The sequence below is a fragment of the Oryctolagus cuniculus genome, chromosome 14 (genome assembly GCF_051225735.1).
Source record: "Oryctolagus cuniculus isolate XC-2025 breed Fujian yellow rabbit chromosome 14, ASM5122573v1, whole genome shotgun sequence".
In the NCBI taxonomy this organism is placed as follows: Eukaryota; Metazoa; Chordata; class Mammalia; order Lagomorpha; family Leporidae; genus Oryctolagus; species Oryctolagus cuniculus.
Window position 1 is genome coordinate 77,883,570 of NC_142880.1, and position 15,332 is coordinate 77,898,901.

At 44.1% G+C, this 15,332-nt stretch overlaps 1 long non-coding RNA gene across 6 annotated transcripts in view; it reads left to right on the top strand.

The window, feature by feature from the left end:
- LOC138845201 (uncharacterized) overlaps window positions 1-15,332 on the top strand; it is a 192,243-nt gene that overhangs the window by 45,562 nt on the left and 131,349 nt on the right. Inside the window, exon 3 of one of the 6 annotated variants that reach the window (XR_016220768.1) lies at window positions 2,491-2,791. The exons of the other annotated variants lie outside the window; for them this stretch is intronic. This is a non-coding gene — a long non-coding RNA (uncharacterized LOC138845201). Of the gene's footprint in view, window positions 1-2,490; window positions 2,792-15,332 lie in introns of those variants that run through there. 6 annotated transcript variants of the gene reach the window in all.

Here is a 15,332-nt window from a genome sequence, read left to right on the forward strand (position 1 = left end):
AGACACTGGGGATGGCTGAGAGGAGAGCTGTCTGTCATAGTTACAATAAGATCACCCTCTTACCAAGTAGAAAAACAGCCTAGACGACCATTTAAAAATGTTAGCGTTTACTTATTTGAGGGAGGGGGGGGGGTGAGGGTGAAACAGAGACAGATAAGAGAAGGACAGAGAGGGTGCTCCTGTTGGCTGGTTCACTCTCCAAATGCCCACAACAGCTTGGAGCTTAGAATTCATTCCAGGTCTCCCATGTAGGTGGCAGGAATCCAATTACTCAAGCCATCTCTGCTACGCCCTAGGTTCTCCATTAGCAGGAAGCTGGGGTTTCAGGAGCCTGGTATTGAACCCAGGTGCTCTGATGTGGGATGTGGGCATCTTAACAGCCAGGCCAAACAACCACCCTTATTTTCAAAAATTCAAATATGACTGAACCGATGAGTAAAAATTGCCAGTACTATACAAGTATGGAGCCCGGAAAGGCATATATATTCCTGTCATCTCTGTTTCTAATTCCACTCCCTCTCCATGAGTCACCTCTGCTCAAGTCTGGTAAAAATACTTGCAAATGGTGCTACATTCTGAGCATGTAGGCTCACATGTATGTGCACAAGCACATGCATACATAATGACACATATGTAGAATTAAAAATATATAAATGGGATCTTAAATTCAGACCATGGTTCTTTTCTTTTAAAGATTTATTTATTTGAAAGAGTTAAACAGAGAGGAGAGGCAGAGAGAGAGAGAAGTCTCCCATCTGATAGTTCACTCCCCAGTTGGCCACAATAGGCGGAGCTGCGCCGATCTAAAGCCTGGAGTCAGGAGCTTCCTCCAGGTCTCCCACGCGGGTGCAAGGGCCCAAGGACTTGGGCCATCCTCTACTGCTCTGCCAGGCCATACAGAGAGCTGGATTGGAAGAGGAGCAGCCAGGACTTGAACCGGCACCCATATGGGATGCTGGCACTTCAGAGCAGGGCATTAACCCGCTGCGCCACAGCCCCCCCCCCCCCCCAGCATGGTTCTGAACTTTGACAAGAGGCTATCCAAGCAAGCTACTTTGTCTTTGGAACGCCTTTATGTGTTTTTTTCACAGAATCCTCTGTGGTTACTCTGGTGCAGGACTTAGCCACAGATTTTCTGATATTTTCACCAAAATACTCAGGAGAGAGGCATTATTACATCAGAAGTTTGGTAATTTGACTTTTTTTTTTTAAGATTTTTTTTATTTTTATTTTTTGACAGGCAGAGTTAGACAGTGAGAGAGAGAGAGACAGACAGAGAGAAAGGTCTTCCTTTTTTTTTTTTTTTTTCTTTTTTTTTTCCATTGGTTCACCCCTCAAGTGGCTGCTATGGCCGGCGCATTGCGGCCAGCGCGCTGCACCGATCTGAAGCCAGGAGCCAGGTACTTCCTCCTGGTCTCCCACGTGGGTGCAGGGCCCAAGGACTTGGGCTATCCTCCACTGCACTCCCAGGCCACAGCAGAGAGCTGGACTAGAAGAGGAACAACCAGGACAGAATCCCGCGCCCTGACTGGGACTAGAACCTGGTGTGCCGGCGCCGCAGGCGGAGGATTAGCCTAGTGAGTCGTGGCACCAGTTGGTAATTTGACTTCTAAGATATGCTTTTGAATATGTGTATTCATATTAACTAAATGAACCTTGGAAAATTATGTAACTATTTAAATACCTGGGGCTGGCACTGTGGCATAGCAGGTAAAGCTGTTGCCTGTGATGCCAGCATCCCATGAGCACTAGTTCAAGTTCTAGTTTCTCCACTTCTGAACCAGCTCCCTACTAATAAGCCATAGGAGATGGCCCAAGTACTTGGGCCCTGTACCTGTGTGGGAGACCCAGAAGAAGCTCTTGGTTCCTGGCTTCAGATCAGCCCAGCTCTGACCATTGTGGCCATTTGAGGAATGAAGCAGCAGATAGAAGATATCTCTCTCTGTAACTCTACCTTTCAAATAAAGAAATAAATCTTATTTAAAAAAAAGTAAATACACTTAAGCTATCTTTTTTTTTTTAAGATTTATTTTATTTGTTTGAAAGACAGAGTTACAGAGAGAGGTAGAGACAGAGAGGACTTCCATTGCTGGTTCATTTCCCAGATGGCCACAACAGTCAGAGCTGCACTGATCTGAAGCCAGGAACCAGGAGCTTTTTCCAGGTCTCCCACATGGGTGCAGGGACCCAAGGCCTTGGGCCATCTTCTACTGCTTTCCCAGGCCAACGCAGAGACCTGGATCAGAAGAGGAGCAGCTGGGACACGAACAGGCGCCCATATGGGATGCTGGTGCCTTAGGCCAGGGCTTTAACCTGCTGCACCACAGCACTGGCCCCTACTTAAGCTATCTTAAAAAAAATTGCCTGTCACATTGCAAGGCATGTAATGACTGCTCATTGATGTCCTTTGTGCCTATCATTTTAGACCACTTAATTTAGTACCATTTCTGGACACCTTTGAACACCTATCATCCTCTTCTCATTCTATAGGTTGCTTTTCCAAAAGCCTGACCTGCTTGCCTCTACTTGTGATTCCAGACATATGCACATTTTCTGCTTTCAATCTTTCCTCTCTGCTTCAACATGCCAAGCCTCCTACATGGTGCTTTGGAAATGAACCAACAAACTAAATGCTTCACCCACAGCTTCTTAGGTTTTACTTTAATTCAGTTATGGCTGTTCATTTCATGTTGTATTTTTTTAAGCTGCTTTATCTCTTGCTTGATGTAATGACATGACTTTCTGAAGTGACATGTGGTTTTGGTGTCAGGACTAAAGAGTTTCCTGGCTTTTGGACTTGTTGAGATTGTGCTGCTTTTGTGCTTATGCCACTGGCTGACTCTTGACTCTGTCAGCCCAGGTAGGATTGCTATCTGTAAATTTGATGTTAGATTACACCTAAGTCACATATCTAAGTTTCATTGATTTATCTATTGATTGGTTTGTATACTTGTTGCATTTTCCAGGGATACAGAGCAAATACAATATACACAGCCCCTCCTTCCACAAAGTATAGATGCCAGAGAAGACTGTACACACTGAGTGAATTACTAACGTAGTCGCACTCTGCTGGTGGATACCCTGTGTGAGGGATGTGGGGGTGCCTTCCTGGAGGAAGTGATACTGATAGGAGATTTGCAAGAGGAATTAGTCCAGTGAGGCATGGGAGAATATTCTAGGCAGAAGCAAGAGTGTCTTCAAAGAGGGGAGACTTGGAACCTTTGAGGAACTGAAATAAAATTAATGATTCCAGAGTGAGGGGGTTGAGAGCTGGCTGGAACTGAAGCCATATGAAGGATTTATTTTCCCCTGGGCTTTTTTTTTTTAAACAGGGTTTCTGATGATAAATGGTTCCATAGTCTAGACTGTTGCTAAGTTCAGCAATGATAATATGTATGGGCCTTATTGAATGCAGAATATTTTATTGCTCTTTGGTGATTAATGAAATCTTGTTTCTGTCCAAATAAATGGGATCTTAGCATGACGTATTTTAATTCAAGACAAGGAGACAAAACACCAAGATGAGTGAATATTTCAGATTTCTACACAGATAGAATCTTTGTTTTGAACAGTCTTTCTCTACTCTCCTTTGTTAGTCTTCCTCTTCTTTCAACCTTTCAGCTTTGTCTAAATGTTGTCAAACACAGCAAGCAAAGCAAAAGCAAAACAACACTGACTACTTCTCCAAAGCTGTGAAGGTCCCAGTGAGCTCAGTGCTTCAGTGGTTAACCCTTTCATTTCAGGAGCTCCATGCGTAATTATCCACAGCACCAGTGAAGGGACGGTGGAACTTGTGGTTTGCAGGATGCAGCTCTCATGGCCAGTGAGAATGAGATACTACAGAAAAAGATTCTAGCCTTTTATTTCATGTAGAATTAAAAAGATTATCTGCACTAGCTAAAACACCTGAACTTTTAGAATAACATGATTTAGGATAATAAATATATCTAAATAAATATAAAATATTCTAACACATTTTAAATTTTAATTCTTGATAGTACCCAAGGAATTTTACCCATGTTCTTGTTTTGCCTAATCAAAATGCAGAACAACTCCTTAGAAATCAAGCTACCAGTTCCCAGTTGCCCAGTTCCATTCTTCTTAGGAAGTTATTATTAGTTAGCTTGTGAACCCAAGTTCTCAGTGAGCTGTTCAGTACATGTGTAGTTCTTCCTGTAGATATTTTGAGAGCCTGAAATTACAGTCCTGCACCTTCAGGGGAACTGTGAAAACCCACATGAGCTATTTCTTTCTCAGTCGTAGTAGAAAGGACTCAGTGTGTCTCAATACCACTGTTGATTTAAGCATTGCAAATCCTTTGGATCTAGGTCGTCCTTTACGTAGTCTAGTGGATTCTTGAGAAAATATTTTAAGATAACAGAAGATAATAAAAGATATTGGCAAAAGGACTTTTAACATTAAGAACCAGGCTATATTACAGGCATGGAAAACCAAGACACTGTGGCAAAAAATGATCTACATGAAGGATCTCTGTAAGTGAGATCCCAGTGGAAAGAAGGGGCCATCAAAGAAGGAGGTATTTTTCTCTGAAGGGAGGAGAGAACTTCCACTTTGATTATGGCCCTGTCTAAATACTGACAGTTTGTGGACTCAAAAGGCTTCCATAGCCTTGGTAACTCATGACAGGAGCCTTGGGTGATCACTGACATCATAAGTGTCCATAACAAGAGTCACTGTGCACTTACTCCCCATGTAGGCTCTCTGTCCTTAATGAATTGTACTATGAGAATTAGCAGTAAAACTTGTCTTCAAACAGTACTTTATATGTTGTATGTCTGTGTGGGTTCAAGCTGTTAAAATGTTTACACAGTATAAATCTAGTTTTCTGTAAATAAAGATAATTAAAAATGAATCTTAATGAAGAATGGATGGGAGTGGGAGGTGGGACGGTTTGGGGGTGAGAGGGTGGGTATGGGGAGGAAGAACTGCTATATTCCTAAAGCTGTACCTATGAAATTTGTGTTCATCAAATAAAAATGTTCTAAAAAATCTCAGGCTATGACAACATGAGCTCCTTTAAGCTTTGGCATAATTTATAGATTTATTTTCCAAATGTTCACATTTTGGGGGAGGGGGCATCAGTTAGCCATAACTAGGAATGTGCAATGATGGAATGCCTCCAATGAAGAAGTAAGTTTTGCTGAGGAAATAGTCCCCAAACACAATATTTTCTCAACAGTACAGAAAAGTATTTTTTTTCTGGGGACACAGGGGAGTGTTGAGTTAAGCCAGAGAAAATGAGTGGGAAGGGGCCCAAAATAGATAAGAACATGGTCCCTGAGAACCAAAGGTTTCAAGAGGGAACAGAAGCAGGTAGGAAGTAACCCCAGGAAAAGTAGCCAGCAGGAAAGTCAATATTGATCGAATTTAGAACAGCTCAGAGGAACAGATGGTGTGCAAAGTGGGGTGATTGATACGTGGTGTGTGATTGGGGCTGGCTGGTCAAGGAAACGATTATACAGAGAGGAAGGTACTTAGCGTAAGGTATACAGTAACTCAGAATCAGAATCAGTAGTGGGTAGTGAGTTTTTTTTTTTTTGTATAGGTGCTATGGTGACAGGACAAGTACAGGGAAAGGTATCATTATTTTCGCATCTTTCCTAAATGTTGATTTTTATAAAACAGTATTTTGTAAGGTAGATAATGACTTTGTGTAAGGATCAGGGTACCTCCTTCTAAGGCTTAATTAAATATTCAGGCTCACATGCTGATGAAGGGCCACATGGGCCTCAATCTGCTGAGAAAGCTGTGCCAGGCCTCTGCCGTGGGGGGAGTTCTCGCGGCAGTAACTTCCACTGTCCATGCAGCTGTCCATGAGAGGTTCTCCTTGGCCATCCTCAGGGCATAAAAACTCACATCCGTTGGTATAGAAACAGTTCTGGCTTAGTGGGCTCATGTCCCACAAGAGCCAATACCTCTTGTCACAACTCCTACAGGAGTTTATGATTCAGTATCCTGCAAATTACCAGTCAGGAGTTATTTTTATCGTCAGTAATGTGTCCAGGCAAGTGAATTGATATCCATTTTATCATGTTAACAGGCAACAGAGGGCTGGCGCCGCAGCTCAACAGGCTAATCCTCCACCTGCGGCGCCGGCACACCGGGTTCTAGTTCTGGTTGGGGCGCCAGATTCTGTCCCGGTTGCTCCTCTTCCAGGCCAGCTCTCTGCTGTGGCCCGGGAGTGCAGTGGAGGATGGCCCAAGTCCTCGTGCCCTGCACCCCATGGGAGACCAGGAGGAAGTACCTGGCTCCTGGCTTCAGATCGGTGCAGCGCCGGCCGCAGGGGCCATTTGGGGAGTAAACCAACAGAAGAAAGACCTTTCTCTCTGTCTCTCTCACTGTCTAACTCTATCTGTCAAAACAAAACAAAGCAAAAACAAAAACAGGCAACAGAGGGAGAAAGTTAACTGAGGGTCAAATTCTCAAGTGAAAAGGGGAATGCTTTTATTAACTCTTTAAACACAGATGTTTAGAAAGGCTCTTGTTTGTACATGTGGAGCTACAAGGCTACTTAAGGCATCTTGCTGTAGCACTATCCTGGCCTGCAATCCTTGGTGATGCACCAATACCTGCCTGAAAGTGTGTGGGTGATGTGATAGGAGCTGGGATGCGAGTTCCCTCCCTAAAGGGCGGAGACTGGCAGTTCAAATGGTCTGCACCGTGCTTCGGATTCTTTAAGGGGCCTGAGTCAGGGTCCATTTTCACTAGTTATTTACAGTGAGTGCCTCAAAGGTCGGTACCCACCTCCCTTTCTCAACAGAAACACTAAGTGTAGCCTAAAAGGACAATCATTTCCTCTCGGAATAAATATTTTGGAAATGGCAAGATTTAAAAAGCCCACAGGTGCATATAAAGGTTATGGCTTTAAGCATACAATCTCCACTGTCTTGAAGTGAATTACCTTTTCTACTCTACCAGGCAATGCGTTGAGTATTTTCAAATCCAGATAGTTGCTGTTCAAGACATTGAGAGCAGAGAAATATAAGCTCAGTGTATTGATTGCTTATTTCCCATTTGCTGTCTGTTCACATTTCAACCTAAAATAGAAATTTCTCCTCCTCTATTTTCTTTCTGATGAGTTCTTTCACCTTTGTACTTTGTCTACAGGGTTTCACTGTCTTTATTTCCCTTGTTCTCCTAAGATGTGTTGTGTGATAGCCGTTGAAGGTACAAGGATAATCATATTCTGCTTGGGAGACTTATGATTATTGGGAGATTGATTTGTTAGATGCAGTTGCCTTTATTGCCAAATTCAGGAGGGAAATCGGGCAACAGCCTCACACTCATGTTGCTGTGCACATGACAGATGTTAATGTGCTAGGGGACAGCTGGCTGAGACAGGAAAGCCACCTGATGAAATCCTCTCTCTGCTTGATCACCAGGTCATACATGACACAGTTGCAATGAGGGAAGTTAGCCTCCTGGGATTATACAGGTGCAGCAGGTGGGCCCTCCAAGAAGTAGTGTTTGAGACAGAAATACAAATCACTTATATGGGAAATATAGAGAATGACTAGGGAAAAATAGGAGATGATACAGAAGGGAAGACAGCTAATACAGGTGTACTGCCACAATAGTTCCCACAGTAGGCAGCTGGAGATCAATTTTGTGGAAGACTGTGGGAAATGGCACAAACTCCAAGTGCTTGGGCCCCTGCACCTGCATGGGAGACCAGGAAGAAGCATCTGGCTCCAGGCTTCGGATTGGCGCAGTGCCAGCTGTAACAGCCATTTTGGGGGGGGGGTGAACCAAAAGAAGGAAGACTTTCTCTCTCTCTCTCTCTCTCTCTCTCTCTGTAACTCTACCTGTCAAATAAAATTAAAAAAAAAACAAACAAAAAAACACTGTACAGTGGGTGGTTGAGAGTTGCTTCCAGAAGGTGTTAATTCCCTGTCACTTGGGACTGCTACACATGGACACAGAAAACTGCTGGGAAAAAGTTCCTACAGCAAGCGATAGGGATTCTAGCACTTGGAGGTCAGCTGAGCACTGTAGGTGATCCTGGGTATAGGGGCAGGGCATGGCCAATATTTGCTCCAGCAGCCTTGCAATTTGGGTATAGAGAAGACAGGGCAAAGGGCCAGCACTGTGGCCTGTGAACTCTGTGGTCTGGGTTCTCGCTGTTCCACTTTCAATCCAGCTCCCTGCTGATGTGCCTGGTAAAGCAGCAGAGGATGGCCCAAGTGCTTGGGCCACTGAACCCACATGGGAGATCTGGAGGAGGCTCCTGGCTTTTGCCTGGCTGTTTTGGCCATTTGGGGATTGAACCAGAGGATGGAAGACTCTCTCTCTCCCTCTGTCACTCTGTCACTCTCCAACTTTACCTTTCAAATAAATAAAAAAAGAGAAAGACAAGACAAAGCGACTTTATTTTCCATTTTCAAATAGTACTATCCCCAAAGTCCCAAGGGTTTTTAATTGAAATTCAAAGACAAGACTATTTATCTGGTGTAGAAGAGATAATACAGTGTGGTGATTCAAACTCTCAGCAGTCCTGTAGCTTGGGTTCAAATCTCAACTCTGCCCCTTGTATGACTTAGTTGTGTGAGTCAGTCAAGTTCTGTAACCTCTTTGTGCCTCAGGCTCCTCAGTTGTAGAACTGGAAAATAAGGGTTCTTATGAGGATTAAATTGGGTGAATTAGTAAAATCCAGAGACAGTACAGATGATTAGGGTCAGGATGAAGGAATAAATGAGGGCTTATGTGCCACAGAGTTTAAATTCTGATGATGAGGCCGGCGCCGCGGCTCAACAGGCTAATCCTCCGCCAAGCGGCACCGGCACACCGGGTTCTAGTCCCGGTTGGGGTACCAGATTCTGTCCCAGTTGCCCCTCTTCCAGGCCAGCTCTCTGCTATGGCCCAGGAGTGCAGTGGAGGATGGCCCAAGTGCTTGGGCCCTGAACCCCATGGGAGACCAGGATAAGTACCTGGCTCCTGCCATCGGATCAGCGCGGTGCGCCGGCCGCGGCGGCCATTGGAGGGTGAACCAACACCAAAGGAAGACCTTTCTCTCTGTCTCTTTCTCTCACTATCCACTCTGCCTGTCAAAAAAAAAAAAATTCTGATGATGAAAACTCTTGAGCAAACAGATTGTTTGAATGCAGCATCATACAATTAAGATACAAGTAGGCACAAAATACTTTGGGAACACAGAGAAAGGACATTTAGCACAGCTGAGGGCTTAGAACTGCTTCCTGAATTAGGTGATGACTCGGACAGGTGGACTGCACGGAGAGGTCTGCCAGGTCAGGGAATGGTGCTTGTGAAAGGGAGGACTTTCCTCATTTGTAGTCTGTCCATGAAGGTGTAAGTTGGAGGGACAAAGTTTAGGTGATATCATCGGAAGTTTCACTATTCTGAGGCTAAGGAGTGGGGACTGGGGAGTGGTGGGGCACTCATAGGTCTGAGTCCTGGTGTCCATTCCTACATGCTTTGAATGATCTACATGGTGGCATGTGTGCCTTCCCAATCCCTAAGCTCTATCCCTCCACCCACCAGCCATGTGGGCAATGAGAGAGGCCCAGCAGTGGAGTCCTGATAGGCTTTGTGGCTGTGTGTAAGCACACACCTCCAGAAGCTTTGGTTTTGTGGGTCTAGTCTGTGGCTTGTTACGTGGCTGCTGTCGACCGTGATTTCGAGGATTTTGACAGGAGTGGGGGAAGTGTCTGCTCCCCTCTTATACTTCCCATCTGGAGTTCTCAGCTCTTTGCCAGATTTCCTCCAGGTCTTTGGCACAGAGGCCAGGTCTCAGGGTGGGCTGTGTCTTGGAATTTGGCTTTGTGGGGCATGTTTTCCAGCTTAGACCCAGTGAGGGGGCCTTCCTCACTCACCTGTTTTGCATCAGTACCTGTTGGGATTTGGCAGGCTGACTGCTGGCCCAGGCAGAGGGTAGAAGACAGTGGGAGCCCCTCTTGGGGCTGCACTGCTGGTAGAAGAACCACACTATCAGCATCTTGAGTCTCAGAGTCAGGGTATCGTGCATGATCAGGTATCAGCGTGAGGCTTCTGGTATTTGGGAGACGGCATGATCTTCAACGTATCCCACCAGAGATGTAACTGTCACCTCCATGATTCCATTTTGTCCTTGCTAAGTGAAGGTTGACATTTAAGACTGGAGTAGTCTGTTTAGAGGGAGGAAGTTAATAGTTAATACAGTTGTTTCTCCCTGAAGAGGACCCCATACGAATTAAGGTTCAAATGGCCACATCAAGTCCCTGTGGGGAGCAACTCGGACTAGACTGTTACTGGAATTAAGACTTATTTTATGCATCTGCTCTCCCACAATATGGCGCTGAGAAGGGAGTAACAACTTCTACGCAGCTGCCTCTCGCCAACTTGTGATGACCTGCAGGAGCTGATCCTGCTCCTGATTGGAGGAGAGCAGCGTACTCGGCGTGTGGGTAGCAGAGTTGGGATTGGTGGAAGAGGACTATAAAGGAGGAGAGAGACAACATGCACCAGGAACACCTGAGGAACACCTGTGCAGCCCCCGAGAGAGCCGGCCGGCGGTGTGCCGCTCCCCTGCGGAAGTGGGGAAAGTGGCAGGGGGAACCGCCCTTCCATGGAGGTGGAAGGGTCGGTAGCCAACCTGGGAAGAACCAGCAGCAAACCAGGGGAGGGCCGAGCAGACAAAAGAACAGCACAGGGTCCTGTGTCATTCCTCCGTGAAGAGGGGGAGTGACATAATGGTGCCGTGACTCGGATATGAAGCCTAGGCAGGGTTTAGTGTCGTTCCTCCATGAAGAGGGGGAGCGGCAAGTCCCACATAAGTCATCTGGGTTTTCTAGCTCAGCTGATTTTCTAGGCCATTTGCAAAGAAGTCCTTACATCTACCAGGATCATTTCTGTTTCCGGTCATTTATTTCCATCAAATTGTAGATGAGTCAAACCATCTGTCAGTTGAGACTTAGTTATCAGTTAAGGCTAGGTTAAGTATTACTGAGGTCAAAATTACAGTATCTTAAACAAGGTGGGCATTTTTACTTTCGTATCTCTTATATTTCTTTCTCATATTACTGTCAAGACAAGTTGTAGATAGTCCAGGATGGCACAGCAGCTTTATGTCACCAAATCTGTAGGCATGGGGTTCTTTCTCCCTTGCTGCAAAGGGACTCCATGGTCATTTGTGGACCAAGGTAGCTTCTCCTCCTCTTGCCATCATGTCTACATTCCAGCTAATGGTAAGAGGGGAGGGGTAAATCAGGATGTGCTACCTCCCACAGATCCTTTTTGGAAGCTGTGTATGTGTCTTTCCCTAAAATACCATTGGGTAAAACCCAGTGGTATGGTCCCATCTAGCTCTCAGCGGGGCTGGGAAATGAGATTTTTAAAAAGTGGGAATGGGAGAGGGAAGAGATGTATAATTTGGGACATGCTCAGGCTGACTTGCCCCAAGTGGTGGAGTTGGAAGCATACCAGGGGATTCCAATTCAATCCCATCGAGGTGGCATGTACCAATGCCATCTCACTGTTCCAGGTGATCAATTTCAGTTCACAGTTGGTCATGGTGGAGGGACTGGGAGTCAAAGGGAGCACATAGACAAGTCTAGTACCTGCTAACGCTAACCGATGGAGTAAATAAAGGGGAGAGTGATCCAACATGGGAAGTGAGATACTCAGCAGACTCATAGAATGGCAGATGTCCTAAATAGCACTCTGGCCTCAGAATCAGCCCTAAAGGCATTCGGATCTGGCTGAAAAGCCCATGAGAGTATTTCAGGCATGGAAAGCCAAGACACTCTGGCAAAAGATCTCTGTGAGTGAGATCCCAGTGGAAAGAACAGGTCTTCAAAGAAGGAGGTACCTTTCTCTGAAGGGAGGAGAGAACCTCCACTTTGACTATGACCTTGTCTAAACAAGATAAGAATCGGAGAACTCAGAGGGCTTCCATAGCCTTGGAAACTCATGACTGGAGCATAGGGAGATTACTGATGCCATAAACAGGAGTGTCAATTGGTAAAGTCAACAACAGGAGTCACTGTGCACTTACTCCTCATGTAGGATCTCTGTCCTTAATGTGCTGTACATTGAGATTTAATGCTATAACGAGTACTCAAACAATATATTTCACTTTGTGTTTCTATGGGGGTGCAAACTGTTGAAATCTTTACTTAATGCATACTAAACTGATCCTCTGTAAAAAAAAAAAAAAAGAAAAAAAATTATCAATTCCCAACTTGACTCTCACTGGGATTAAACATGACAATAGGTCTGCTCTGATTTCATCATCATTTAAAAAAAATCATCTATTATTTTTCACTTTATGTTTCTGTGTGGGAGCAAACTGTTGAAATCCATACTTAATGTATACCAAGCTGATCTTCTGTATATTAAGATAATCGAAAATGAATCTTGATGTGAATGGAAGGGGAGAGGGAGTGGGAAAGGGGAGGGTTGTGGGTGGGAGGGACGGTATGGGGGGGAAGCCATTGTAATCCATAAGTCGTACTTTGGAAATTTATATTCATTAAATAAAAGTTAAAAAAAAATTTAAATGGTGATGAGTCCAGCTGTACACTGAGGGTTCTCTTACTAAGTGAAGAAAGGATATATCAGAAAGTAACTGTTACCAATACTGCTTTTGACTCTTTGTAGTGGTGTTTGATTTGGGGCGCAGAGTTAGAATTTCTTGAGCCTCGGTTTCCTGGTCTGAAAAATAAGCTATGATCATATTTACCTAATTGAGGTTTTGCAAGGATAATGCAAAAAAATTAAAGACTACAATATTTGTAAAATTTCTTTGGACAGTGGAAAGCACTATGTAAGACATTAGACAGCCACTTGGTTTCACATTTTCTCATTATGAAAATGGACAAAGGGAGGAACATTGTAAGTATATTTTAAGATTAGAAGACAGAATGATATATGTACATGCAGAGGGGGAGAGAAGGAGAGAGGGAGAGAGGGAAGGAGAGAAAGGGAGAAAGGAAGGAAGGAAGGAGAGAAAGGGAGGGAGGGAGGAGAGAAAAGGAGGTAGGGAGGATGGAAGGGAGGATGGAAGGGAGGATGGAAGGGAGGATGGATCTTCCCATCCACTGGTTAGCTCTCCAAATGGCTACAACAGCCAGGTTTGGGCTAGGCTGTAGTCAGGAGCCAGGAACTCCACCCTGGTCTTCCAGATGAGTGGCCGGGACCCAAGTACTTGGGCCATTATCTGTTGCCTTCCCAGACATATTAGCAGGAGGCTGGAGTGGCTGGGCCTTGAACTGGCACTCTGGTATGAGTTGCTGGTGTCTCAAGGGGCAGCTTAACCTGCTGTACCACAGTAGTAACCCTACCAAATATATTTTGAACTGTTAGAAATCACTTTGGAGACAGAAGCGGATCTATAATCAAAAGTGGAGCTTCACTTTGTGAAATCAGGTGGAAACTTCTCAGAGGCAAATTTTCAAATCTGAGTTTTCCATTGGAACTAGCAAAATGATGGACTGCACTAAAGAGTTCCCTTTGGTATTTCAGCATTATTAGCCTTGGTTCAAACCTGTAATAGGAGAGGCACTTACAGCTAACAAGTGGTAAAGAAATCTTCAAAGAGTTTTTACATCAGAAAAGCTTTATGTGAGTTGAGGGAAAGACTCTTAAAAAAAAAAAAACAAATCATTTGCCCATTTTGCCTAATAAGGAAATAGTTTACAACATATTATTCAGTGCTCTGGAAAAAGAATCAGCATTTTTCTTTTGATTTTAATGGAATCTGATGTAATAGAATGGAGTGCAGTCAATATTGTATATAGTTCTTTCTTAGACTTGTAAAACCCTCCTGTTGCTGAGGCCTCTGGGCCTATGGGCAAAGGTGAAATGTTAGACAGTAAATGCAACGAGACTCAGCAAGCACAATTGTGAAGTCATTCTACTAATGGCCCCCATGGAAACATAGGCTATCCATGGGGCCAGAGTAAATAGACTTTTTGTTAAGGAAAATCTCCTTCCTTTGGGATTGGCCTGCAGAACTGTTGAGAACCACAGTTTGTAGGAGGGATGAAACCCCCATATTCCTTGTGCCCATGGCAGATGGGACTTTGTCATATCATCACTGAGGTCACAGTCAAGGTCAGAGGGGCTGGCCCATCACCACCAACCCAGGTTGTCCATTGAAACAGTTTTCTCTCTTCACAGGAAAGGAGAACAGGAAAGTCAGGGCAACATGTCTTGTGCTTTTTCTTAATAGCCACACTAATAGAGGTGCTTAAAATGAACCTTGAATCAGACATATTTTGGATTCTGCCAATTATTGCCTAAATGTTCTGGGGGAAAATTGCCCACATTCCTGGATTCCTCAAAGTGATTTTGAGGATAACATGGAAGCAATTAACGTGTAGTATAGACTCAATAAATGCATCTATGAGCTACTTGAGGTACATTATAGAGAAAGCCAAATACTGAAAATTTATAGTTCTTTCTCTGTCCAGTGAAGCAAATGGAGCATAATGATGGTATTTTATTTTTATTTAAAGCATTCCAACTCGGTTAAAATAGATCTAAAGACCAAAGCATTCTCTACAGGAAGAAAAATCTTTTTCTAACCCATCTCTGCATTTCCCAGAATCTATTTCACTTTTAATCTTGCATATCTTGTGGAATCCCAGAGAGGAATGGACTTGGGTGCATTGTCTAGCAATGTTTGATTTGAAAAAGGACTGCAAACAAACCATGTTAAGGAGTTAAGAATTGAGCTCTGTGTTTAACTTTCCACTTAGGAGCCCAGATACCATAGAATCTCTAGGAAATTCATTACACCCCGTAGTAGCTACATCAATTCCACCCAGGGAATTCTTAAACTTCAGCTTCCTAAAATGTAATTTAGATCCATTTCAAAAATGTTTTTGTCGACATGTTCATTAAAAATCTTGACTTTGACAAAATGCTGAGACATTTATTTGATCCTTAGAATGAATATATCACTGATACTCCATTTTAAATAAAGGCCTTCTTATATTTGAGGGAAACTTTCTTTTCAATCATAACTATTCTCTAATTTAAATTTTGGAAATTATTTTTATATTCATCTCTACTTATTTTTAAGGATTTATTTGAAAGGCAGGGAGTTACAGAGAGGCAGAGGCAGAGAGAGAGTTCTTCTATCTGCTGGTTCACTCCCCAGGTGGCCTCAATGGCTGGAGCTGTTCTGATCTGAAGCCAGGATCCAGGAGCTTCTTTCAGGTCTCCCATGTATGTGCAGGGGCCCAAGGACTTGGGCCATCTTCAACTGCTTTCCCAGGCTACAGCAAAGAGCTGGATCGGAAGTGGAGCAGCCAGGACTCGAACTGGCACCCATATGGGATGTTAGCACTGCAGGTGGCAGCTTTACCCCT